Source organism: Tympanuchus pallidicinctus, unplaced genomic scaffold (assembly GCF_026119805.1).
Source record: "Tympanuchus pallidicinctus isolate F22 unplaced genomic scaffold, pur_lepc_1.0 scaffold8, whole genome shotgun sequence".
Lineage (NCBI taxonomy): Eukaryota > Metazoa > Chordata > Aves > Galliformes > Phasianidae > Tympanuchus > Tympanuchus pallidicinctus.
Window position 1 is genome coordinate 46,330,195 of NW_026294802.1, and position 27,205 is coordinate 46,357,399.

The following is a 27,205-nucleotide window of genomic DNA, read 5'->3' on the forward strand; positions in this document are numbered from 1 at the left end:
TTCCAGCAGCTCTGAAAAGGGCAATGAATACGAGAGAGAGAGCTAACTTGAAATGCTTAAATTCCTTTAAAGGAAAGTAACTGAAAGAAATTGACAGTACATTCCTGATTAGACCTCTTCACCTGAATCCATTTTTCATTCTTTTTCTACTGGCACTGCCTTTTATTGTAAGGGGGTATGTTTGTGCAAACTACTTTGTAGAGCTAGTGAGTAACTAAAGCATGCTGCGCAGCTACTGTGAAGTATACAAAACTATACTCTGCTAATGAAATCAAACAACTTCTCCTTAAGGGATTAGCTGTATGATGATTAAGCCCTCCTAGCTTCTAAAGGACACAAATCTGTCGGCAGCACCAGTTCACAATTTTTAAAGTGACGGTGTTTCTGGTGTGTAGAGCTGTGGAGCTTAATCCTCTTGTGACTAGCACTGGTTTCCTGTCCACATCAGGAATCAGAGATGTGGATTGCTTACTCCCAAATGCATGTTGTATTGGCATTTGCAGTAATTTTTCTAGAGACAGGAAAAGACCTGGAAGAGAATGTTAGTAATAGAAAAGCACAAAACAAAGCCGTGGCAGGAATGTCACAAAGCCCTCCACCACTGAAAGAAGTATAGCTGTGCTTATAATGACGTTGTTGGCAAGATTGAACTCCATCTTACAATGGTGGAATTTCAGAAGGATTATCAGTTTTATGTTCTCAGATAATCCACTTTACTCATGTGCTATGATCCACTAAAATATACTTCAAAAGGAGACAGATTTTTTGAATATGCTTTTGTTTGTCTACAAATACAGGGATGACAATCACTTGTGTGCCTCTGTGACAGTTCAAACACTCTATGTGAAACCACAGTAACTGACAAGAGGTGAAACTGCCAGAACAGAATCCTCTAAAATATTTACCCAGGACTGAAATCTGTCACCATCATGAGTTAATGCATTAGCTACTGACTTAATTTAATGAAGTTTATGAACAGCTGAAGACACTGCCTTGAATCTTTCCTTTGACTCTACTGGTTGTTATATTAGATCCCTTAAGAACAGAATGATTGATAGTTTCAGGTGTTTAAAGTTTCAGGGAATGTACTGTCTTAACAATATTTAAAATATTAATAGCAACTGAAGATTATAGACGCTTCTACAAAATGTTTCCTTTGTTTAAAATGTCTAAAATGTCATTAAAAGAATAGGTAAGCTTTTTTTTTTTTTTTTTTTTTTTTTTTTTTTTTTTTTGACAGCATCTGGTTGTACTTTAAATGAATTTATTCTTTAAAGGAAAATGTTTCTGCCAAGTAAACCTTATTGTATCAACTTAGGAATGTTACACGCAATTGCAGACATTGGGCCTGAGAGAAAGAAACCTAGTCAGTGTCTATGATTTCCTTCTTATCATGTCTGCAACAATGATCCAAGCTTCTGTAAATATGAGATCTACTGAGGAAGGAATGCCTCCTGCTTCGTTATTTTGGCCCACTATATCACAGACCTGTGTTGGTGGTACGGCAGTAGGGGATAAACCTTCCCACCAGTATTCCACTACATTTTGTTGCTGTTCAACAGGTGGCAGCAGAGGCTAGTCTGACAAAGTGGGAGTCTGCCATGGAAGCGCATATGGAACAAAACAGTGGAAATGATATTGCACCCATTGCACTCATTGGTATTGATAGATGCTTGCTGAATGCTGATGACCAAGAGTGGATACGAGCTCTGTGATGCAGTGGGTGGTGCATTTCAGCAGTAGTGACAGCACTGTAAAAGACAAGCTGTGTTCCAAAGGGCCATGCAATTTTTTATGAGCATTGTTGGTGAAAATTCATAGCTAATGGAGGTAAGTATGTTGAAAAATGGTGTTTTATAGATGAGAATTTGCTCTGTCAAACAGTTCTATTATGATTTTTGTATCTTTTGTAGTTTCCATGGAAATAAGTAGGAGGCAGTACTTTGAACAATCTATGTACAAAACTCTCTTGCACTTTCTCATGTAATGTCAATATTTTATCTCCAAAAACTAAGGACAAAATATCCTAGAACCACAAAATATCTCCACAGAATTCTGTCACTATCTGCAGCTTTATGTGATAGGATCACATGATGGGTCAGCAAGCAATTTGAAAGTTGCATCTTAATTTACATAGATGCCATTATCTAGGGTAATTTAAATTTCTTGAATAATTCAGTATATTTAACACTACTTTTACATTAACCTGAACCTTAAAATTAAATAAATCTCTAAAATCTCATAAAGGAAATACTTCAATATTTATTGTGATTTTTGGTTTAATAATAAAGGAAACAAATCAAGGAAGATTCTGTTGCAAAGTCAAGGTAAAAATAACGTGACACTTCTTCTGGCATTGGTTTGGTAATAATTTTACTCGCAGTGATTTAAGTTCTGGAATCCTTTCAATCGTTGCAATTCACCTTCCTTAATGAATCAGTGAACTTAGTCCTCAAGGCTCCACAGCTCAGTGCTCTGTGATTAACACTGCTTCCTTGCACATGTAAAGAGGATAAACAAAGAAATCACTTGTAGCAGGCTACAAGACTATTGACATATGCATTAATTGCTACTCATGACGGGATGGGCTCTAGCAGTGGTCATCCACAGAAAGCACACTCTAAAGGTCTGCATATTACAAACCTCATCAAACTGAAAATAGTGCTAAAATTCAAGTCAATTCAATACAGTAAAACACAGCTCATCTTTTGGAAGACTAACTAGCAACAAGCAAGATTCCAGTGACCATGTTTTTTATTTAAATTTTGTTTTGCCATTCATACTATGACTGAAATGTGCATACATAACCCAACTCCAAATGTGGCAGGGAAATGGAATTCAGCATTATGTTTCCATCAGTGACCTGAGAATAAGATATATCTGTGAGTGTATAGTATAAAATCAATGGCAGTACTAGAAGATGCGTTAAGATGATTTGGTCATGCAGGCATCTCTGAGTCATTTCATTCTTTTTAATTATTTTATATAAATCATCCATACAAGTCATAGTTAATATACTCTGTTATGCTAGGATGATTTGTAACAAATGATAGAAAGGAAAAATTACAAATAGTGTCCAAATTAAAATGGCACAGTGATGTGAATGTTGACAGTTCCTTCTAAACAATCATATGTATAGGTATATGCAATTGCCTTGTGTTTATGTCTGATCTTCCCTAATTCTAGTCAAATCTGACTGCAATCCCTGTCCTAAAATTCTATAGAATTAATTTGCAGGCAGAAAATTATGTGGAATATAGAAGAACTAAGCAGTTACTTGGAATAGTGCCAATGGAAACACATCTCTGGTAATTTATACAAAGAAAGGAAACTTTTGTCTTGGCAATTCCAGGGGTGGTAGTAAGAATTACAGTAAATATCTCTCAAGCTATTGGCAGTTGAAACATGAATTCATCCCCACATCAGTGCTTGTATTTAACAAATTAACAGTTTAACAGCATAACATAAAAAGAAAATTTAGAATACCTTTTTTACAAGTATATTAATTCAACAGAATTTTCATTAACTAGTTTTTCCAACAGAAAAAAAAAAAAATATATATATATATATATCCCTGTCATCTATAAGGAGTACAGAGTATGATATGACTATATACATGGCTTTTCACATAGCTGTCCCACTCTGGGCCTCTCCATTGGCTCCTGGAGCACCTCACACTCTGGTTCCTCAATGACCTTGGTATCCGCAGGGCTGTTTCTCTCACATTTTGTCATTCCTCTCTGTTCCATCTGTGCTACTGCGCAGCAGTTTTCATCTTTTCTTATAGATAGAATCATAGAATCCTTAGAGCTGGAAAGAATCCCTGAGGGCCATCTAGTCCAATACTAGGTAACCTGTACCTCACCACTCTCACTGTAAATGATTCTTTCTTTTATATTTTACCTAAATCTATGCTCTTTGAGCTTGAAGCCATTTCCCCTTGTTCTATCACCACAGACCCTACTAAAAAGTCTGTCCTCTTCTTTCCTGTAGTTTGTCTTTAGATACTGAAAGGCCACTATCAGGTCACCTTACAGCCTTCTCCAGGCTGAACAGCTCCAGGCTCCCAGCTCTCTCAACCTATCCTTGTAGGAGTGGTGTTCCATTCCAAGAATGATTTCTGTGGCTCTCCTCTGGAAATGCTCTAAGAGGGCCAGGTCTCTCCTGCACTGAGAACTCCACATCTGGACACAATACTTCAGGTAAAGTCTCACCAGTGTAAAGTACAGATACAGGATCACCTCCCTCAACCTGCTGGCCATTTATCTGTTGATGCAGCCCAGAATACAGTTGGCTTTCTAGGCTGTGAGGATACATTGCTGGCTTGTGTCCGGCTTCCCATCCATCAGTAACCCCAGATATCGTTCAGCAGGGCTGCACTTAATCCTTTCATCCCCCAGTTTGTATTGGTAATGGGGTTGCCTTGACCCAGGCGCAAGACCTTGAACTTGGATTTGCTGAACCTTGTGAGGTTCACCTGTGCTCATTATACTTTACTGCTCTTTGACCTGAAGTGAGTACTTTGTAGAGCTAGCTGGAAGAAGCTGTGCCCAGTATAAAGGCAATCCCTGGTCTCTTCTCACAGAGGCCATCACTACAGTGATCAGCTGTAAAATCCTGCCACATATATCTTATAAAATGAGTTTAACAGTTGAAGATAATATGAGACATTTGACTGAAGCCTATTAACTTTTCCATGGTGTAAGTTTAAGACACTGATGTAAACCATCAGCAAATCTGGCAGTAGATGCAGCACAGATACTTTTTTCTGTGTGGAGATGTTCTAAAGTCCTGTTAGTATAATCAAAATTATTACTCTGAGAGTATGATTGAAAAAAATTATTTAAAAGAAAAAAGAAAAATGTAAATGAAGACTTGACAAAATAATGTAAATTGCTTTTATTATATTACCTAGAAGCATGCATCACATCTTGTAGAATTTAATTTCCACTGAAATTACAAAACATAACTGGAAAACATGTTGTCAAAAGGAGATATAACCAGAAATGTAAATAAAATTATTCAAGTTACAAGTAAAAGAAAAAAGCCTTTCTTGCACATCACACAAGCAATGTAAAAGAATCATTCATTCATCTATTGTACCATATGTAGTCAATTGTAATGTAATCAATGAATGTGTATGCAATTTCTCTTACTATAAAATATATTCAAATGACTTTTTAAATCATACTAAAATAACTTAGATATGAAGAAGACTTATTGAATTCACAGCAAGGTAGCTATTCCAATCCCCTAGAGCAGTAAGATGATTTTTATAAAAATCTTAATAGGCATTTACTTTAGATTAATTAGATTTACTTTAGATTAATTAAAAAACAAAAACAAAATTTTCACAGTAAACATGTATGTAAACTCTAAAACTATTGGTTCTATTTGTTTCCATGGAAACTTCAACAGATAGAGTACAAAGAGTACAATAACACTATTTGACAAATTCTCAGCTATAAAACACTATTTTTCAGCATAGCTATGCATTTTTGCTAGCCTTGAACAAGAGCCTGCGTGCTGCGCTCTTAAAAGTCTGCAACAGCTGTGCACGGCCGTCTGGAACATGGTTTGTGTTCCAGACTTATTTGTGTCACATTTCTGTCACCACTGCTGAAGCACACCACCCACCACCTAGCTGTGCTAACAAACACTGCTGGTTTCCATAAATGTTCAAAAACTGTAAATAAATGTCAATGGGTATTAATTTTTACACATAGAGAAATTCACTGACACAGCTCTGCTTCATATGCACTTCCATGTCAGACATCATTTTGTCAGACAGACCCTCTGCTGCCATCTGTGGCACAGCAACAAACTATAATATATTAATAGGAAACTTCAACCTCCACTGGCATATCACTAACATGTTTTGAGCCAATGTAATAAAATAGGAGGCATTATTTTCGGAGCAGACCATATATATATGTATGTGTATATAGATATATATATAGGCACTTTGAGAGCAGATAGATCATCATTTGCTGGAGCACTAAATTTTATATTTGTTTTTGAGTCAGTGAGAATAATGGCTGTATTCTATGCTGCAATTTCAGTTCTGACAGTGACAATATTCTACAAAATTTTACAAATATTCCAAATTTTTCCATCTAAAAAGTATGTTAAACATAGAATTCTGCTTTCTCTTTCCTGCAAAATACAACACAGAGTAGCGCAACTGAAAGTGCTGTTATATAAATATTAGGGTAACACTGGATAGTATTAAATCGCATTTACTAGTTTTTTCTTTTTCTGAATAAGCAAATATGAGGCTACTCTTAGCAAACCTAGCAAACCTCTCTGCATTCTACTTGTGCATATCTCATTAGCCAGGTTTCTGTCTACAATGGATGGTAGGAGATACAGTCTTCTATGCTGTCCTTCTCACGAGGGCAATGGAGTAATGAGTCACATTCAAAAGATGAAAGAAAAAGTTACTGTCAAAAGTGCCATTGTTAAACCAAACAAAATCCCAATGAAGTGTATGAAGTGAAAAATCTGTGTGGTAGGTATTGCTATATTATCCAACAGAAAATTGTCAGTACACTGGGAAGCAAAGGGAAACTAATCACGACACAAGTCTCACTGTTTTTTAGCCAGTTGCAATTGTTGAAACTTCACTTTATAATTCTTCCTTGACAAAGAGAGAAAGTGAGAGAAAGGATAAGAAAGGGTTAGAGAAAAACATGTTTTTTCTGTATTTCTTTCATGTCTTAAATTCTCTTCCTTCTGTCCTGGCTGTTTGGGATAACAATTCAGATAGTGAAATGTCTGTGTTTCATTAAGTTCAGTAGAGCAAAACCATCTTACACCACTTGTGAATCTGCCCTGCAATGCAAGAGGTCATGTAAAATATCCCAGACTGACATTCATTTCTTTTTCCATTTTAGCAATTGTATGGACATTGAATAATCCGAGTGACTTTTATTCTTTTTTCTGATCCACATCTGAAAGGAGAGAAAAAGTCTTTTCTATAGAGTCATAAAAAAGGTAGAAAGGGATCTCTGATCCAACTCTGCCTAACTTATCTGTGCAAACCTTGGAGGTCTCAGGTGTTGGTGGATTCACTACATACTTGGAGAGATTTTTCTCACAATAAAAATTTCTCTTATGTCCAATCAGTTTATCCCTCACTACAACTTGTACCCATCACTTCCTTTCTTTTCCATGTGGTTCTTTGTATAAAAGGAGTCTGTCTACTTTGTAGCAAGTCTATAAATATTGGAACATAATGATGGGGTCTCCCCTAAGCTTTCTTCAAATGGAACAAACTCAATTCCTTCAGCCTTCCTTATGCAGCAGGGTCCTAGTCCTTTGATCTTCTCAGTGGCTCCTTTTCAGACCCTTTTTAGCCTGTCAGCACCTTTTTGAATAGCAAGGGTCAAAATGAGGAAAAAAAAATATTTCATGTGTAGCCTGGCAAGCAGTGACTGGATTAATCACTTATTTCTGCTGTTGATGCCTCAGCTGATGCAGCTCAGGATCCCATTGACTTTCTTTGCTGCAGCAGCATACTGTTCACTCATTTTGAGCTTATCTACCAGGTCCCTTTTTGCAGAGCTGCTCCCTATCCAGTCTGTTCTGAACTCTTGTATTATGGTGTCTCAAGTGCAAAATCTTGCATTTGTCTTAACTGAACTTCACTTCATTCTTGTTTGTTTGTTCTTCTAGCCTACTGAATTCTTTCTGTAGAGTGTCTCTCTCTTCAGAGGTATCTATCCACTTCCCTACTCAATTTGGTGTCTTCAGCAAACTTCATCATTTAATTCCATTGCTGAAATCATTTATGAACGTGTTGAATAAGATGGGGTCTAATATTTTTTGCTGGGGGACTCCGCATGTAAAAGGCTGCTGGCTTGAGAAAGGGCTATTTATAGCATTACTCTCTGAGCGTGGCCTGTGAGTTATTTCCCCACAGATCTTAAAAGACCAGTTACCAAGTCCATAACTCATTAGTTTTTCTAGGAAAAGGCTATGGAAAATATTTTGAAATTCTCCATAAAGGTAAAAGATTTGAAAGAAAATAAGGAAACATACTAGAGAGATCAGGGAGAAAATGAATAAGAAATTATAGAGTATATTTTCATTGATGAATGTAACAGCGCGTTGTTAGAACTGCTGTTTCACACAACACACCTCAGTTCTTGTCAGTTTTCTGAGGATGAGAAAGTATTTGTATTTAACACAAACTTAAATACGATGTCTTTGTCAATGATGAACAGAGGTAATGAGGCCAACATGGCCAATATCTGGAAGAAGGTCAAGTGATACATAACAAAATAAATTTTGTATCTAAAGTAGGTTTTATTCTCAGAGACTAGTGCTTTTTCAGCAGTTCTCTCTAACAGCAGAATCTGTTTCAGTTTAGGGAGCTAGATGGAATGAAAGCAAGCAGCTCAAAGAATCCTGCCTTCTAAATCTTGTGAGATACAATTCTTAAATGTTACTGTATAAAATGGTGGAAGATAAAACCTAAGTGATTTATTGCATTGATATGGAGCACAGGTGAACATATTTCTTCCTTTCTCACTGATACCATTAAGAAGTATTGCTTCATTTATCTTATATATTCTACCTTCATTTATCTTTTATATTTTACCTTCAGCACTGGTTAGCAGTCTGCAATACAAACTTTTAGAAGAAAGTTTTGATACTCAGATAATGAGATTCCTTTGTACAAAATACAATTCAGGAGACTTTGGAATTTTCTACTTTTCACTTCTTCTGTAGAGAGAATGATAATTTAAAAAAATAATAATCAATGAAGAGTCTTGAAAAAACAGAGACACCAAGTCCCATCTTACTAACTGTCTTCTCTTTTTCATATGGAGAGTAAATAATCTGAAATTGTTCTTAAGTAGATAAGCTTATGATAACAGATGAATATATTTTATAATTCAGTGTCTATGCCATTGAACTGTGAGTTATATTAGTTCTTTACTTATGTAATGAATCATTTAATCAGAGGATTAGTAATACTGCTAATACAACCAGAGGAAATCATAGAATCATAGAATGGCCTGGGTTGAATAACACCTCAAAGATCATCTAGTTTCAATCCCTCAGCCATGGGCAGGGTCACCAACCATTAGACCAGGCTGCCCAGAGCCACATCCAGCCTTGCGCTGAATGTCTCCTGGGATGGGGCATCCACAACTTCTCTGGGCAACCTGTTCCAGTGTGTCACCACCCACTCAGTGAAAGACTTCCTCCTAATATCTATCCTAAATCTCCTGTCTTGGTTTAAAACCATTCTCCCTTGTCTTATTGGTATCAATCCATAAAAAGTCATACCCCTTCCTGTGTATACGCCCCCTTCAAGAATTGGAAGGCCACAATAAGGTCTCCACAGACCCTTCTCTTCTCCAAGCTAAACAAGCTCAGTTCCCTCAACCTCTCCTCATAAGAGAGGTGCTGCAGCCCTCTGATCATCTTAGTGGCCCTCTTCTGGACCTGTTCCAAAAGCTTAGTATCTTTCTTGTGCTGGAGACCCCAGGCCTGGATGCAGTACTCCAGATGGGGCTTCACAAGAGCTGAATAAAGGGGGACAATCAGCTCCCTCTCCCTGTTGGCCATTTCTTTTTAAATGCAGCCCAGAATGCAGTTGGCCTTCTGAGCTGCAAGCACACACTGCCGGCTCATGTCCAGTTTCTTGTCCACCAGGACGTCCAAGTCCTTCTGTGCAGGGCTGTTCTCAAGGAATTAAAAATAAAATAAAATCAGAACATCCAAGTGACAGGTAAAAGGGTATATCTGTGAAAAATATCACAACTAAACATATTTTTTATGAGAAAGCTAAAATTTCTCCCTTTGCCTATCCCAGGATGTCAAGATCTGCCACCAGGGGGAGAACTTCAAAACACAGGAGGAACTGGTTTACAAAGAATGGCTGCTTACCACAGTGGAAAACATTCTCAATGTAAATTGTTATGAATTGCTTTGAATGAAATTGCAATAATAATATACATGGGAGACATATTGATCTAGGAAATTCAAAGGGAGGTGGAAATTTCTATTAGCTAATGCAATTTCTCGTAATTGAACTAAAATATATTGTGATCTGCCATCTTTTTCTAGTTCTCTCACAGGTCTCAGTACAACATATGCAAATTAATTAAAATCTAATTGTTTCTATCACTGAAGGTACAACTCCATAAGCAAAAAATAACTTAAAAAAAAAAAAGGTTTTCCTGCAACAGATGCTAGGACTGAGGTGCAAGGGATGAACTGACTGCAGTGGCACAGTGATAGCCTCAGGTAGAGAGAGGCTCCCACCTGTCTTGTCTTGGTCCTTTATTGTTCTATCCTTCCTACTTACCTACCTGGGTCTGACACTGAGTTACTCTGATACCACTGAGGAGAAACATTTCTCCTTGCTCTCCTACTTCTTTCTCTGAGTAGGGGACAAGTTGGTGACTTCATATTCATGTGCTGAAACTGGAAAAAATGTGTTGTGGACCTCTTCCCCAAAAACTCCAAATGAGGATTAAATAATTTCCTCCAGCTTCCCATGCTGTGACAGACTTGCCCGCTCTTCCTCCAGATGCTGTGGCAGTCCTGGTAACACTGCAAGCATGACAACCACAGCTGCCTGAGCTGTGGAGATCCAGCCAATTTTGGTTTCTCAGATCTTAACTGTGCCTCTTTGGCCATTTTGTGATTCTGTGATCAGTGGGTTCGGAAAAGATGACCTCTAGAAGTCTCTTACAACTTCAAATCTGTGATTCTGCAATTCTGTGATTCTTGCTACTCTCACTTGATTTTTGATTTTTCTATTTTTCAAGATGCATTTCTTAGTAAATCTTTAATATTTTTTCTGTATCATGTGGGTTTGGGGCTTTTAAAATCCCATCCAAGATATTTGAGACACTCATTCTGTAGTAATCTTATTTGGGAATAGCTCTTCACTCTCTCTCTTTACTATTATTATTATTATTATTATTATTATTATTATTATTATTATTATTATTTTCCTTGAGCTCAGTATGCCATTTCCAAAGAATAATTCAACTGTTACTTATAGTAATATGATATCTTATCTAGAGTCATATCGGGACATCTTCTTAAGATCGTTTGTCCTGTCAGTCTAATTTCCTTTGTCTTTCAAGGACATAAATAAAAGCTTTTTTTTGTCTTTTCCCACTTTTTGTAATTTTCAGTTAACGGAAGTCACCGAATCACCTAGAGTCTGCTCTTCTTTTCTTTAACTAATCAGCTTGCCTGTAGCATCCTTATTGATCATTGAAAAGTCTAAGGTAGAATCCCTGTCTTAGGTTCATTGACTGTCTCCTGGAGTGAAGCACTAGCTCTTATCTAGTGTGACTTTTCTAAACACAGTGACTACCTCCTTAGTCTGGCTCAAATACATCTTTAATTTGACTGCTATCTTTGGCAGAGGCATCCAGTTCTCTGAGACAACTCTAAACTCTTCCATTTCCTGAAAAGTTCAGAGGATGCATCTAGATTTCTAAAGCTGCCAGTTACCTGATCAAGTTTGTACATCATGTTACAGTAAGATCATGCTTTCTGCAGAAGGAAACTAACAGAAGAGGGTGTTGTGTGGTGGTGTAGCAAGGTAACAGAATGATCCGTGTATGGGAATCTCAACATTTCTACAGGCAGTGAGAGACAGAGTTTATTCCTTGGCATGAACTGAGAGCATAGTACATAAGATATGCTAGATGTATTCACTCACTTAGGTCCAAAATCAGTTAACCTTATTTTTTGGTGATAACTAATTGTATAAACAAGTCTAATTGGGCTTTGGTTTGCTTTGACTAGCTAACTGCCTTACATTAATATGAACTAAACATGTTCGCTTACTCATTTTGAAGTTGGGCTCTTTGTAAAATGGCAATATTTTATATGTGATCAAGAAATAAATAATGAAAATAAAATACTAATAATCTAGAACTCTGGGAACAGTGACCTACCAAGATCATGGGTCAGTATCAGCCTGGTGAAGTACCAAGAATTAGACATGCCCCTGAGATGGCAAGGCAGGTTTGCAGGAAATGGGAGGGAACATTTTCAGTGTCTGTCACTGTTTTTAATTGCAAGTTTGGGGGAATCTTCTCCTCCTTATGAGTTGATTATTCAGTTATAAATAGCTTTCTGTCTTCTCCATTTTCCAGTCTGGAAAATCAAAATTCCACTAAAATCAGCACTTCAAATTAACCTTTGCACTGTTGTCTTCTCCTGTTTGACTCCTTTGCTGATGTTTCTCCCTTGTTAGCTAGGTTCTAGGAAGCACAGATCATGTCTCTCTCTCTTATTTGCTTTCTCTAGGTGTTAAATAGTATAAGTAACTCCACTGAGCAGGAATAAAGTTACAAAATCTGATTATCATGTCTCTGTACTTGTAAGAAGAAAAAATATTGTGGAATTTGTTCAGAAAAAAAAAAAAAAAGTTGTTTTTTTTTACTTTGAAATTATTATTAGACAAAAATTCTCCTTAATTGAAGAATAAATTCTGTTCAGTATATACATATACCATACATAAAGAATCTTCCCTTTTTAATTCTGATTTTCATTTTCTCAAAATGATTTTGTCATAGAACTGTAGAATCACAAAATGACTTAAGTTGGAAGGGACCTTAAATCCCACCCAATCCCAACCTCCTAACAGGGGCAGTGCTGCCACGCATTGGATGAGGTTGCCCATCCAATATGGCCTTGAGCGTAGGGTGGGGCAGCCAGAGCTTCTCAGTGCACCATGTTTCAGTACCTCACCAACATCAGAGTAAAAAACATTCCTCCTAATATCTAATCTAAATCTTCTCTTTTTTAGTTTAAAATTGTTCTCCTTTGTTCTATCATTTGTTCTCATTTGTTCTATCATCCCATGTAAAAAGATGGTCTCACACCTCATTATAAGTTTCCTTGGAGTACCCTGAAAGGTCACAATGAAGTCTCCCTTCTCTTGAAGCCTTCTCTTCTCCAAGCTGAAGGTGTCCAACTACCTCAGCCTTTCTTCATAGGAGAGGTGAGCCAGCCCTCTGATCATCTTTGTAGTCTCCTTTGGACTCTCTCCAGCAGCTCCACTTTCTAATGACTTCCTTACAGCTAACACATTTCTGATAGTTGAGAAGACAAGAATGAAACTTTTGTCAGTTCTGTAGAGATCCATCCAATAAAATGTCCGTGTAAGAGATTTTTCAAGGCCTTCAAGGTGGAGTGAATCTTAAGGCTGATCTATTCCGTTCTTTGCACATTGGTACATCTAGATCATTTCATCTCTCCTCTCAAAATCTTGGGATACATTATTCCTCTCATATCCTCCATACACTGAGACTTCATCAGTGTACCTTTAATATAACTGTTTTCTGGGACAGAAATCAGAATATTCACATGCTCAGAGTTATTCATTTAGCAGATCTTTACCAAATCACTGTTCTAGAGTTAATGTCATTTTGCATTAGAAAATGTAAACATTTCAATATATTCTCCACTACAAGACTCTCTTTGCATTGCACTGGAATTGAAATAGTTAATGATTAGTAAAATGGCAAAGCTGTTATAGCATGTTACTATTTTCTTCCAGTTTTTGCAATATCTGAAGATAACTAAAAACGGTTCTCTTTTCTTAAAAAAAAAAAAGAAAAAGAAAAAGAAATTACACTCTTCTATATATATAAAGAAAAAAAACAAAAACAAAAAACAGCCTGAATGCTTTTAGAGATAAATCTCTTACTGCAGAAATTTTAGATCTTGGCTTACTGTAGCTGTGGAAAATCTCCAGAAGTTAACATGCTCTTTGGAAATGAATCCTTGAAGCAGAGCTCCTTGGTATTGATTGTGACATTATCTTGTCAGCATGACCATCCAATATCCAACATAGGCAGTATTTCTCATTAAGTTGCATAGACTACGGACAGCATAAACAAACAAATTTGCCACAGAGGGCAAGAAAAGTACAATACCTAGTTTTAATAAACTGAACAGAATCCAGCACTCTTTTTCTAATTTTACCTTTGACTCAGTTTATGCTTTGTTCCATGCAGTATCCCTCTCCTTATCATTTTCCAAAAAACTGTTTTCATAGGGGTTTTGATACTGTTTCAGTGAATTCAGCAATACTATTCTTATCGGCAACAATGGTCCAGGATCAAGCTCAACTCTATGAAAGTTTCTTTTTTATTATTATTATCAATTCTCTATTCTAAACTGTTAAGCTTTGAAAGTTCTCCTCTAGGTGTATACTTCTGGTTAATTCTTCAGCAGATTCACAGATATTAAAACACAAAGTCAGTATGATCAGCTGACCTACTATTTTGCGTAATATACAAGATATAGTTTCATCTCATTCTTCTTGATAAACTCACTAGTTTCAGCTGAGTTATACCATCTTATTTGACAAGTCACATTCTCTTGAATAAATGATATCATATAAGGCAGAACCTGCTGTGGTCTTTGACAAGTTGTTCAAATGTTTCATTAGATCACTAAATAGTTGCATCTCAGTTTTCAGTGTGTGTTATTTATTATGGAGCCACCTCTTAAAGTTTTTATGTATAAACTGAAAAGCATGTCTTTGTTAATGCACACTGTCAAGACCTTGAATACTTCCATATCTCTTTTCTGAAGCTGTTCCAATCTGTCATCTTTGCTGTAAAGAGCTTCACACAGTCAGTGTTCAGGTAATGACTTCACTAATGTAATGTACTGCAGTAATATAATCTCCCTCTTCCTACTCAATAGTGTCTTGCTTATTGAGACTCAATAGTTTGAAAGTATTGCCTGCCATGGAAAGTTCAAGGTACTTTGAGATTATTCATTTTCCAAAGGCATTTGTGCCTTGCTTTTATTTGCTTGGTTTTGTACTTACCTGTACTTAAAAGGCAAGTGACTGTGGTTGCTGAGTAGCCTTTATGACAGTCAATATTTATGTCATCTGTTGACTTCACCAGAAATGACTCTGCATTTTCTTCTACTCATTTTAGGAACTTCCAGCTGCCTTTTGATAACTCAGACATTTGTAAAACTGCAAAACAATTTGGTTATAGCCTTTTCTTTAAGTTCAATTAGTGAATAAAGAAAATAAAACCCAGCAGGTTTAATGCTTTTTGCTATAAAAAATAGTCTCTAACTTCCTTTAATAAAACAATAAGTGGACAAAGAAAACTAGTGTAGGAAACTGTGACTACATTTTAATAACTCAGATTTGTCATCACATTCAGATGAAGTCTGCATGTGCCAGTTAATTATTCTTTTGAATTTTCTATCTACCTTTTGTAATAAAGATACAAGATTATATCTTGCAGAAAGCAGGGCATGATCCATTTTACTTACTAGTTTAGAGGTATTAAATAGAAGCGAATTTCACAAATACTTTGTATTCCCTGTACTGGGATAAGCTGCCTTTTGAAGCACACAATAAATTTGCCATTTAATCAAGGGTTGAAAATTAAGTCAGAGCCACAGGATTATTTTAAAAACCTTAGCTAAACTCCCCAAAGCCTACAAGTCTGCATTCAGTACATGTGTATAAAGTGAGAGTGTTTCAGTATATGTAAAAGGTACAGGTGAAAAATTAAATGTATAGAAATTCAGATAAATCAGAAAATATAGCAGGGAAAGAAATAAAGGCGAGAAGAAGTAAAATAATAGAAAGAAAGAGCTCTAGAAAGCAAAGGAGAAGATGGAATTTTGGATTATAACATTGTAAGTGAGGGAATATGTATTTCTATGATCTTGTGAAAAACGCAGGCATTGCAGCTGCATAAGATTTAAATAACAAAAGGCTTTTCATTGTAATGGGAAATAACAAGGTTGCTAAATAACAGTACTATAGATGTTAAATCAGCAGGTCCAGATAATTTTGCCTCCAAGAGCTGTAAATAGTCAGCTGAGGAGATCTCTTGATCATCAGTGATGATTTTCAATAAGTCTTGGAGCACTGGAACAATTCCAAAGGCTGCAATGAAGCTAATGTTATGCCAATATTTTAAAAGTATAAATGGGACAACTAATTATAGGCCTGTCATCCTGACATTGATCCCAGACAAATTATGGAACAAGAGATATGGGATTTGATGAACAACCTATTAAAAGAGGATAATATAATTAATGGCAATCAGCACGAGCTTATAGGAAAGAAATACTTTTGAACTTGCTTGTAAGCTGATCAGGAGAAGCTATCATCAAACTGATAAGGATAATGCTGATGATCTTGTTTTACTCCTCTAGGTCATTCAGTTTCAAACTAAATACACTATGATGCTGATGGTCTTGGTTTACTTTTGTAGGTCATTTAGTTTCAAACTGAGTATTCTGATTAACAAAGAAATTGCAAATATCAACTTTATATATTAAACTGATCAAAAGCTTCTAAAACATAAGTTTTAAAATGCAACTGTATTTAAGGAACTTTCAGTGAACATGTGTTTTTTTAGTACTGTGCCAGAGGGAATGATTTTTCACCTTATTTGGAGCCTCAGTAAAACTACATTCATGAAAAAAATTGTGGATAACACAGAAACGGGAGTTGTGGTAAATGAAACAAACAAAAAGATATTGATAAGCAATTGGTGTTACAAGCAGTAACATACTACAACTGGAAAAGCTTAATGCAGTCCTCATCTCTGCAGTATTCACACTCTGTCTCACATTCTGGCGAAGTTCTACGAGTCAAAGTTGAGACATTTGACTTTACTTGTTATCCATTTTCGTTTCCACTACATTCAACATAATTCTAACTAAAGCTCTCAAGAGGCAATGTCAAGAGGATATACGTTTCTACAATTCTGACTAATTCAGGACCTTCTGAATAGGAGATAAAAGAGTAGCTGAAGAAATTGCTGCTTCTTCTAGTGAAGAGTGTTTAGCTGCTGTCCTTAGTGCAAACAGTAGCAATCTCACATTCAAACGTAAACAATTTGAAAAATACTTAAAGATATTTTAAAAACAAGCACAGTAAAAAATTTTGAGTTGACTTTGCAACATCACTACTATTCTGTGGTACCTACAACTTAAAGGAATGTGAAGTACATGCAGATATGTGGACACTTTCCAAGTAAAAAATACAATTTTTGCAAAGGAATAACTATTAAAATTTTTATTCTAAGAAATACTGTATTAAACTCCTTAAAGATTACTGTTGGATTCTGGTACATGTTTCCTTGAAGACAAGAAGTTCCATGTAACAACACAAGATTCAAAAGATGCATGTGCCATATTTAAAATTTCACTGGAGAACAAATTTTTAACAAGCTGAAAGTGCTTCATCATGCTATTAACTGATTGACAAGAAGCAGCTGAATCATTGTGAATATAACAAATTAACTGGTTCCAGGGTATTTCATAGACACTCACTGTCAAGGTACTGGAGTGTGAAATTAGTGAAGCATTTATAGCAATATACAGGCATTGTGAATATGATTATACCTAAGAGATGATCTTAGCAATTATAACTTGCAGCTCAGACTAGAGCAATTACTCCTTTACATCGGCTGTTAAAATGTAACAATTTTAATGCTAAAGTTCTCTATTTTTCATTTCTTCTGTCTAACACTATCTGCATAGATATAGTCAATATAGCCATCCACTAGCATGAGTACGGTTTGCTTCCTATTTCAGGAAAGCTACATGGCTGGTTTGTTTTGATATAAGCCTTATTTCAGTTTTGTGGTGAGAATGCACACAATAGCAGTTACCTCCACATTCTCAGACTCCAGAATTTCCTTCCAGATGGGCTGCCATGTCCTTCCTCGTATGTCTCTTCCTGTCTGTACTCAGAACCAGGAATTAAAAAGTATGTGAGCAGGCTGAGATGTCAGGTAAGTAATAAGTAAACTCTGGGGACTTTAAACTGGACAGTTTGTCTGTTCCTCCTGAATCAGAGCCCACCACTTAAAATTGTCTCTGCCTTGGAAACAACTTCTAACATTGCTATTTCTTCCTTCCTTCCTTCCTTCCTTCCTTCCTTCCTTCCTTCCTTCCTTCCTTCCTTCCTTCCTTCCTTCCTTCCTTCCTTCCTTCCTTCCTTCCTTCCTTCCTTCCTTCCTTCCTTCCTTCCTTCCTTCCTTCCTTCCTTCCTTTTCCTCACTGACATTTAGAATAAGGAAAAGTGATTTTTTAAATGCTGTTCTACAAGTGCTATATACAAAGAAGTGCTTGTAACAATTTGTTGAATAAAACTGATATGGACAAAAGAATAAGATAAAATGAGAGAGAGTTTAAAAAACAGATGTGAAGATATATTCAGACCTTTACAACAAGCTCTAGTACAACTCTTATCAGTTTATACAAGATTCTGTATTCAGTGTGAGCTGATAGTTCCCTGTGCAGTTGAACAGTTGTACTGTGAACCATTTCTAAAGCTCCAACAGACAAAGTCTGAGCTTTAGAAGAATCCCATTGTTTTAAAAAACATAAATTATGACATAAGTTCAGTATTCAAAGTAGTTTTTAGAAAGGCAGTTAAGTTGAAATAATCTCTTATTCTGTTACTGAAGCCAATTTACATAGAGCTTTCCAAGTTATGCTTGGAACAAAAAGAAATCCAATTTCTTTGAATGTGGGCTAGAAAATGCCTTGTTCTTCAGGCAACTGCAACCGCAGATATATGAAGCTGGTTGTCCCAGGGATCTTTAACTTATCACTACTTTGTATTGATGTCCTCCGGCAAGAATTCTTAATCTCATTTTTGAACATATTACCTACTGAATTATAAATCTAGAAATACTGACAATTGGCCTGAAGTAAATTAATTTTAACACAATCTGAAGCTGATTTAGATCTTATTTTCCTCCTTTGGCAGGATAATCACTAAAATAATTTGCATGATTAGCTGAAAAGCTGTCGATACTAAAAATGCATGCATGAAAATCCATGCTGCTTAATTTTCTTTTGTATTTCTAAATGAAACTGAACACAGTCCTTTCTTTTTGTACCTAAGATTCAGGAGTCTACAGAATTAGTACATTGTTAAAAACATTTGTGGGAGCAGATGGTTCATGTATTAAAGGTGAGACAGTGGTTTTCATCTTACCTTAAACTTAAATATTAGATGTGAGTGAAACCAACAGTGTCTCATTCCAGCAACCTGCTATATCACTAGGCACAAAATTAATGTCTGAGGGGGCGACCAATTTTTCACTGCCAGGTGACTGTTAGCTAATACAGTTATAGTGCATACTGTGTACCTTTTCAGTTTCCAGAGTGATAGAGACAATATTCATAAACACTAATATTTTCTGTAAGAAGTTATTGCAGGGACATTACAAGCACCATTTGCTATGCAACTTAATCAAGCTGTTCTTGTTTCTTCGTAATGAATTACCTGATCTGTCTGACTTTCTCTGACAACAGCTCAGATGTTTCTAAGTTGAAGACAGAATTGACTTTTCCTCAGACAGAAAAGTTCACATACTGCTGAACATTTATTTGAATGTCCTTACATCAGGGCATGTCCTTATGTAGCAGGAAATTCAAATTTGCCAGGGGTGATAACTAGCAATTCTCATTCATTCTCTCCAAGCATGCCCGAGCTCTCTAAACTCCTCAACCCAAATGAAGCAGATATGTACACATAGAAATAAGATAGAAACTTCTGTCATGGCATCTTTGCATACAAAGCTTGTTCTTGTTCTTACCTCTCCCTGTATCTCGGTGCCTCCATGATCAACCAAGGCTATCAGGGTGAAACCAGCTTCCTTCTAATCCTGCTTCTAGTCTGGGCAGGGTTTAGACTCTTTTCAGAAACTGAGATGGGAAGAGCTTTGTTTTCCTTGTTTACAGTAGCATATATCTCTGCTGCATCCGAACAACACTGAGAAGGGAGCAACCCAATTGAGAAAGACGTGATTCTTGTTGGATAATGGAGAACAGTAGCCTAGGAACAAAAAAAAACGTATCCTGAAACTATCAAAAGGTGAGCAGTGGGAAGTCTGGATGAGCAAAGCTACTCGATCTTGAGAAATGCATACAGAAGTTAGGGACCAATAAAGTGAGGTTTTGCTTGCAAGCATAGTGGAACTGGGAAATGGTGGGAAAGGAAAACATAAAATGGTGAACCAATATTAGTCTGGCTTAGTGTGAGACAAAACTGAGGCTGGTTGAATAAGTAACCAGGATGAAAAGAAGGAATAAAGAGATTAGATGATAGGCCTAAGGATGAAAAGTAGGAAAGGAATTTTATGGAAACAGGAGAAAAAAAAGTGTGGAGTCTGACCAATAGACACAGAGCAATGGCACTAAGGAGGAAAATAATCCAAGAGCTAAGTATAATCTAAGAAATGGCTTTTGAAATAGCATATGCCCTAGTAATATTTTTAGAGCAGAAATAATCTAGAAAAATAATAGAACAGAGTGATCATAAGAAATGTCAGAAAAAAATACCAGCACATAGAGACTCACAATAATCCTGCTTCAGAAATGGCCTTTGGTGCTATTATCAATACCGATAATGTTTTACTTTTATTTGGATACTTATTTCTTTATTTTTCCAAATTTTCACAGCAAAATTTTGCTCAGAAAAATGTTTTGAAGATGTATTCAATGTAACAATTAAACAATATTATTTATTTATATCTGAAATACCTATTTCAAATGTATTTTACACTTTTGACATTGGAGGTTTTCCCCATTAAGTTCTCTGACTTAAGGAAATAATACTTTTTCTACTGAGAATATTTTATATTCATTAATGAATGTAATTTAATGGAAAAAAAATTAATTGCATGTTAAACTTACAATTTTTCCACTAAGCTACAAAATTAATGTTGGGTTCTTTCTTTTCTTTAATGTTGGGTGAGCTCTCCAAAATTGACAAAGATCCTAATCTTAAAAACAGTACTATATTCACAAATACTTACAGATTCCATAAGAGTTTGCATTTGCTGCACAGCTAGATTGCAACATGGACAAAAAGAATAAATTATATGTGTAAGATTAAGTGACAAACAATAGAGAGGAGTATAGAAGTACCTGTGTATAAAACCACCTGGAAGGAATGGACATAACTTTTGAAACTGCTTATCAGTTTGTTGCTCTCTGCCAATTTTAATCAAAATTTTTAAAACTGATCAAAACCAAGGTTATGTGGAGAATAATGGTTAAAAAATATGATATAAATATAAGAATAAATCAAATGAAGTATTTTTGTTTCAATTTTCTGATTATACCCATTAGTTAAACATCTTGATGACTGATGAGGTCCTTCTTAATCTGCCGAAGTTTCTTGAAGATTTAAGTGTTTCTTCATGTATATTTTTATCTGATTTTCTTAGGCTCTCAAAAAGCCGCATGTTTCATTGTACTATTGGTCCATACTATATTACTAGAAAGGTGAACTAAAATAAAAAAGCTGGAAAGAAAATGCAAATACACTCTGAAAAGTTTGCAATTTACTCAGAATGTGTACAAAACTTTTATAGTAGAAATATGCCTAGAGATAGGTAGATTAAGAAATGGCGTTGTCATACACGTGCTCTAACTGCACTAAGTGGAGCAGGAGAATGCTTGAGAATTTAGGGTCGATTTATAGCACTCACTTTTTTGACCTAGCATTATATTCAAAATTAAAAATTAACAAAAAAAGTCAACTTGGGTATATTCTGAGTAACATTTTCAGTTCTGTTTAAAAAATGCATTTTTGGAAAAAAAAAATGTGCCTCATTACAAATTCCCATTGGTTTTTATCCAGCATTCTCAAATTTTAGTGGTTTAGATAAAAGTGAGCAGAGATCCAGCTATGAGTAATTTCCATTTCAAAACCTAATTCACATAAACAAGTGTTGGCCAAAGCAAAAATAAAAGGAAGATGCAGTCTCTAGTGCAGCTGCGATCACAATAGGCTTAATCGCAACAGAATGTTGAGCTCAGAATTATATTTCTTCATTTCTAGAATTGCTGCATAGTCTAGAAACTGAAACTGAAACTTAATTATCCTACTATGCTTTCATACAGATAAGACAGATGAAACTGATAATAGCTATTTTTGCTTAATAGCCTGCTGAAGAGATTGCATCTGCCATTATGATTTGGACATTGCCACTCTTCTTAGTGAGAAAATAATACATTTGTTTTATTTTTGCTATACATTTCCTTAAGAATACAGATATAATTTTAATGAAATAAGATCTCTGGATGGAAATGAATTCTATATCACACTGTATCATTTGTTTGGTATTGTTTTGGGAGGTTAAAAGGAACATAATTCAAAAACGTTATTATTATTATTGTTTTCAAATTACTTAGCATCAAAAATCACTTCTCACAGATCATAATTGAACAAAGTAAACATACATCAATTCTGTCAGTAGAAAATGATACTGAATACTTAGAATCATGAGCCTCATACACACAATCATTCAGTAACGTGCAAATGAAATTTAATCGTTTCAAGGAATTAGCTATAGACCATCTGTTTCAAATTCTCACAAATGAGTAATTCCAGGTTTCTTTCAACACAGTGGTGTGAGTGGCAAATTCTTTTAGTATGGAGATTTTTGTCAAGTACTTGTCATTAATAGATTCGCACAACTCTTCCTCTCAATGTAAATTCATTCTGTGTTTAGAGAAAACCGTTTAAACTCCAAATACCTTATTTTAATGGACTCTGTCACATGATAAATAACAGATAAAATTCCTGGAATTTTGAAAATCTACAATCTGTTATATTTCTTAATAGTTTCAATAATATTTGCAGCTAACTTTCTAACTGAAATGTCTGGTGGATGAAAAGCTGGACATGAGTCTGCAGTGTGCATTTGCAGCCTGGAAAGCCAACTGTATCCTGGACTGAATCAAATGAAGGGTGGCCAGCAGGTCAAGGGAGGAGATCATTGCTCTTTTCTCTGCCACTATCTTTGACCCATCTGAAGTACTGTGTCAAGGTCTGGGGACAGGAGCTGTTAGAGTGAGACCAGAAAAGGGCTAAATGGTCAAAGGACTGGAGCACCTTTCATATGAAGAAAGATTGAGGGAGCTGGGCTCATTCCACCTGGAGAAGAGAAGGCTCAGGAAAGCACTCACTGCAGACTCCCAGTACATAAAGATTTTATAAGAAAAAGGAGACTACCATTCAACATGGGAAAAAAACTGGCCTCTGAAACTGCATGCTCATTGTCAGTTGGAGTGAAACAAGGAGAAAAAATGACTGAAATATAAAACTGCTGAATTTTTCTGTCACTTAACCATAGAAAAATGTTACTCTTACAAACCTGGATGTGTTAGAAATTGGCATTATTCAATTTGTCTTGATGAAAGTGCAATTATTATGACAGATTTTGAAATCTTTTTTAATTTTTATTTCATATGGTTGTTCTACTGTGTTCAAGTGGGTTTCCATTATATCATGTCCAACCTTTTGATTGTCAGGCTGCATCAAGTGAAGAGTCCAATTATCTTAGGCTGCATTTGAAATATATTATGTAGTTAATGCATGTAAGTATCAAAATTTCATATTATCTTTTTTATTTAAATATTTTTTTAAAGAGAGTAACAAAAACATTAACCAAGTATTTGACCTTTTTTCTTGTGAAACTAGTGCATCAATTTCTGGTTTGTAGAGGAAGGTGGCATCCTTACTGAATTCTCAAGGTGTTTATCAGATATTTTTTATCTAATTTTACTTTTTCTGTGCTTCATCCTTGAAAACAGTTGTTCACAAATGTAGCTACAAAGCAATGATTTGAATAAGGTAAAGTGAGGATTTTTTTTTCTTTTTTTTTTTTCTGATAAGAAAAGTCTTATAAAGGTCTGGTAAAGAGAAATGATGACACTTTTCTTTCATTTACCTGTCTGATTGCAGCTGTCTATATTCCATTTAAAAATCTGTAGGTAATGTATTTATGTAGAGTGAAAACTGATTCACAAAAATCCAAAAAAATTGATGATTTTTTCAGCAATCTTGAAACCTGTTCTCATATTCCTTAATCAAGAAGGAAAGAAAAGTTATACATTTTATGCTGTTCACAGGACTGTTTTTAGCCATTGTATCAAAAATGCATAATATTGTTTGTCATAACTTGAGCATGCTATAACTTAAATTTGACCTCACATGCTGTTATGGTTTGAAATGAAGTACAGAAAGCTGATTTTTACCTTGAACACACATGCTCAACTGTTTAAATGCGTGGTCAAATCCATCAAACATGCTAAATCTGTGAGCCACTTGTCAAGTTCTGACACAAAGTTTCCTTTTGATTCTATAGCTCATTTCATTTCACTTCACAAATTTTAAAATCTTTTTAGCATTTTACCCCAGCTTAGCCATCTTACTTCAGAGAAGTTAATGATGTTACTCTAGTTAGCTTCCATACGTTAAATAGCTCCTGAAATAGTCAGCAGCATAGCAATCCCATGGACTTTACAAAATTCACAGCTTTGATGAGGATTTGCATGACATTATCCATTTTTAAAGCTTTCACGCATAAAAGTGTCACAGGCACATGTAACATGCAATATATGTGGGTTTTGGTTTGACTGAATGTGTGTGGTGGGCGCTAAATGTGGACTTAACAATGTACCGTGCCCTCCCTTCCACAGCATCCTGTTGTTGCCTATATTGCCCACATGAGCTACACAAAATCAACACATGGAAAGTATCAGTAAAAATCACATAATACTAAAAGTTAAAAGTTTACAAATACGTGGGGTCACTAATGTGTGACACTAATGTGTGACTTCAGGGCACATGCGGCCCATGGGCCATAAGTCAGATACACCTCTACTCGATGCTCTACATGATCTAATGTCAGTTGCACATTTGCTGGTGATGCTGTGGTTTAACCCTTGACATCTATATGATTTATCCCCCTTTGCTCTTACAGTCCTTGCTGTTGACCTGACAACTCAAAAGCTATTAGGTCTAGATCCTGAATATAATATAAATTTGCATTAAAAATGTATTTTTGCTTTGTAACATATTAAGTATTAATACATTAAATTGTTACCACTATGATTTCTCATATCTTTCATTTGCAGTTATGTATGAGATTGCAATTATTACTGGAAAGACTTTATTATTTTGGAACTTCTAATGAGATTATGCATTTTAGATTTAAAATGTGATTCATACACATTCTGTGAATAATTCTAAATGGATGAAATAGCAAGCATGTAGGTAGCATTTTGTATTTTTTAAATTTAATTTTCTTCTTCATTAAAATTTGTGCTGGCTGTGTTCTAAGCTCTGTGATGAGGAGGTATCAGTTCATATCTAAGGAGTTCATGGAGAATTATAAAACAGAGTGCTGAGATAATTAAATAAGTATTAAGTGGATTAGTTGGTCACATCCCAAGGCACTGGTAGGGCTTTTCAGTAGCAGTGAATGCAAAATGACTACAAAACCTGGTGGTATGATTTCATTCATGGATTCAGTCGACTTTGTGAGCAGGAGTTTTACTTTCTGCCATATGCCATACCTGCCATTCTACAACAATTAATCAAAGGGAAATGATGGTATTCTAATTATTCTTTGTTTTATATATCAGTTTAAATATCAGAAAGGTTCTATAATGAAAAATTGATTCCTTATAAGAATTTCATGAAATCTGTGCTAAGTACAAGAACCTTTTAATTTCTTTGTAGAAAATATGAATGTCATATCACGGCATGTCTGCACTACTCTCTAGGGCATGCACAAAAAGCCTGGAGATAGCTGATGACTGTCTATCACAGGTACATATTGTAGGTAATGAAATTTAAGTGTAAGTCCTGAAAGCCAAACAGCTGCTTCTAATGACTTGCATACCAGAATAACATCAGTGAACAGCAGCTATTTTCATCCTTACGCCCTTAAGGCGTAACAACAGCTGTTTTCATCCTTACATCCTTAAGTCCCCTCCCTGAGGAAAGAAAAATAAACATCAAAAACCAAAACAAAACACAAAAGGCAACATTGGCAACTGGAGTATTACAAATTAAATACTTTTAGATAATGGATACACTGACATGAGAAATAGGTTTAAATGCTAGGTTTCTAATATTTTTTTCCTTTCATTACAGATTAAAAGAGATTTCCACATTTTCAAAGACAAAAAGGCAGAGTTGCAGAGATCCTAAAAAATGTAGTTGAGTGTCTAATTCTGTCATTCATTAAAAATATTGCATTTCAAATAATTGTCTTTATTTTTTTCTGGAAAAATAAATGTTTCTCCTGTTTCATATATTTAATGCTAAACTGGTATTTACTTTTAAACAATTACTTAATTAAAAATAATACTTATATCAGGATTAAGAGGATTCCTTTTACATGGTGTCTTAGGACACAAAAAATGCATTCCAAGAAGCTAAATACAAAAGGAACAAAGTATTGATTAAGTAAAAGAATTGTTCTTCTAGAATAGAACAGTGGCCAGACTTCCTTAACTGACAGTCACAAGGAGAACTGACAGAAACTAACTGCAGTGATTGCTAGTTTTTTCCTTCTACTTCAGAAATTCTAATTATTCATCATCTTGCCTACTGGCAGATCCCCACTGCTAGGCATGCGATGCAATCCTGGGATGGCAGCCTGAAGAGAAAACTGTTTCAAAGTAGAAAGCTATGAGCAGCCACAAGCAGCTCCAAGTAACACTTTGAAATAACTTGGCATCCTTTCTCTCTACAACTTTGTTCCAATTTTCTCTCTTTTGTATTTAGCCTAGGGAAAGGTACTTAAGCAATCACATGGGAACTGTTTCACTGCAGATATTTAAATGTGTTAATTAATCAAATGTCTATATAATAATCCTTCACAACTGTACAGGAAATGTTTGCCTTTTCTCAGAATTTCCAGTGTTAAAAATCTGATGAATGAGCTTTTACTTTCATCTCTGATTCCCTGGAAATATGTCTTTGACTTATGAGCTTCATCCATTTATAAGCCTTCTCTAAAGAATAACACTGTTTTTAACACATTTTTCTTCTAAGTGTTGTGTTTTTGCAGTGTTTTTTCATGTCAGATCCACATCTTTCTGGCCAGCCTTTCCATTTTGTTTCGGGTATTAATCTCTGATGGACTTGTCATTGGATCTCTGAAGAGAAGTCTTCCTTTGTGACTGAATTTAAATTCTCAGTAACAAAATGCTAAACATCCCCAAGGTGTTTCACTAGAGATCCTTTTCTTCAATAAAACCTCTGGCTCAGCTTGTGAATTACAGACACATCCTGAATTATCAGAAGGTTATGAAAGGAAATTGATTTTAATAGACCAAAGACCTGTGGATAACTTTCCTTAATTGCTTATATTTTTTTCTTCAAAAAAATTAA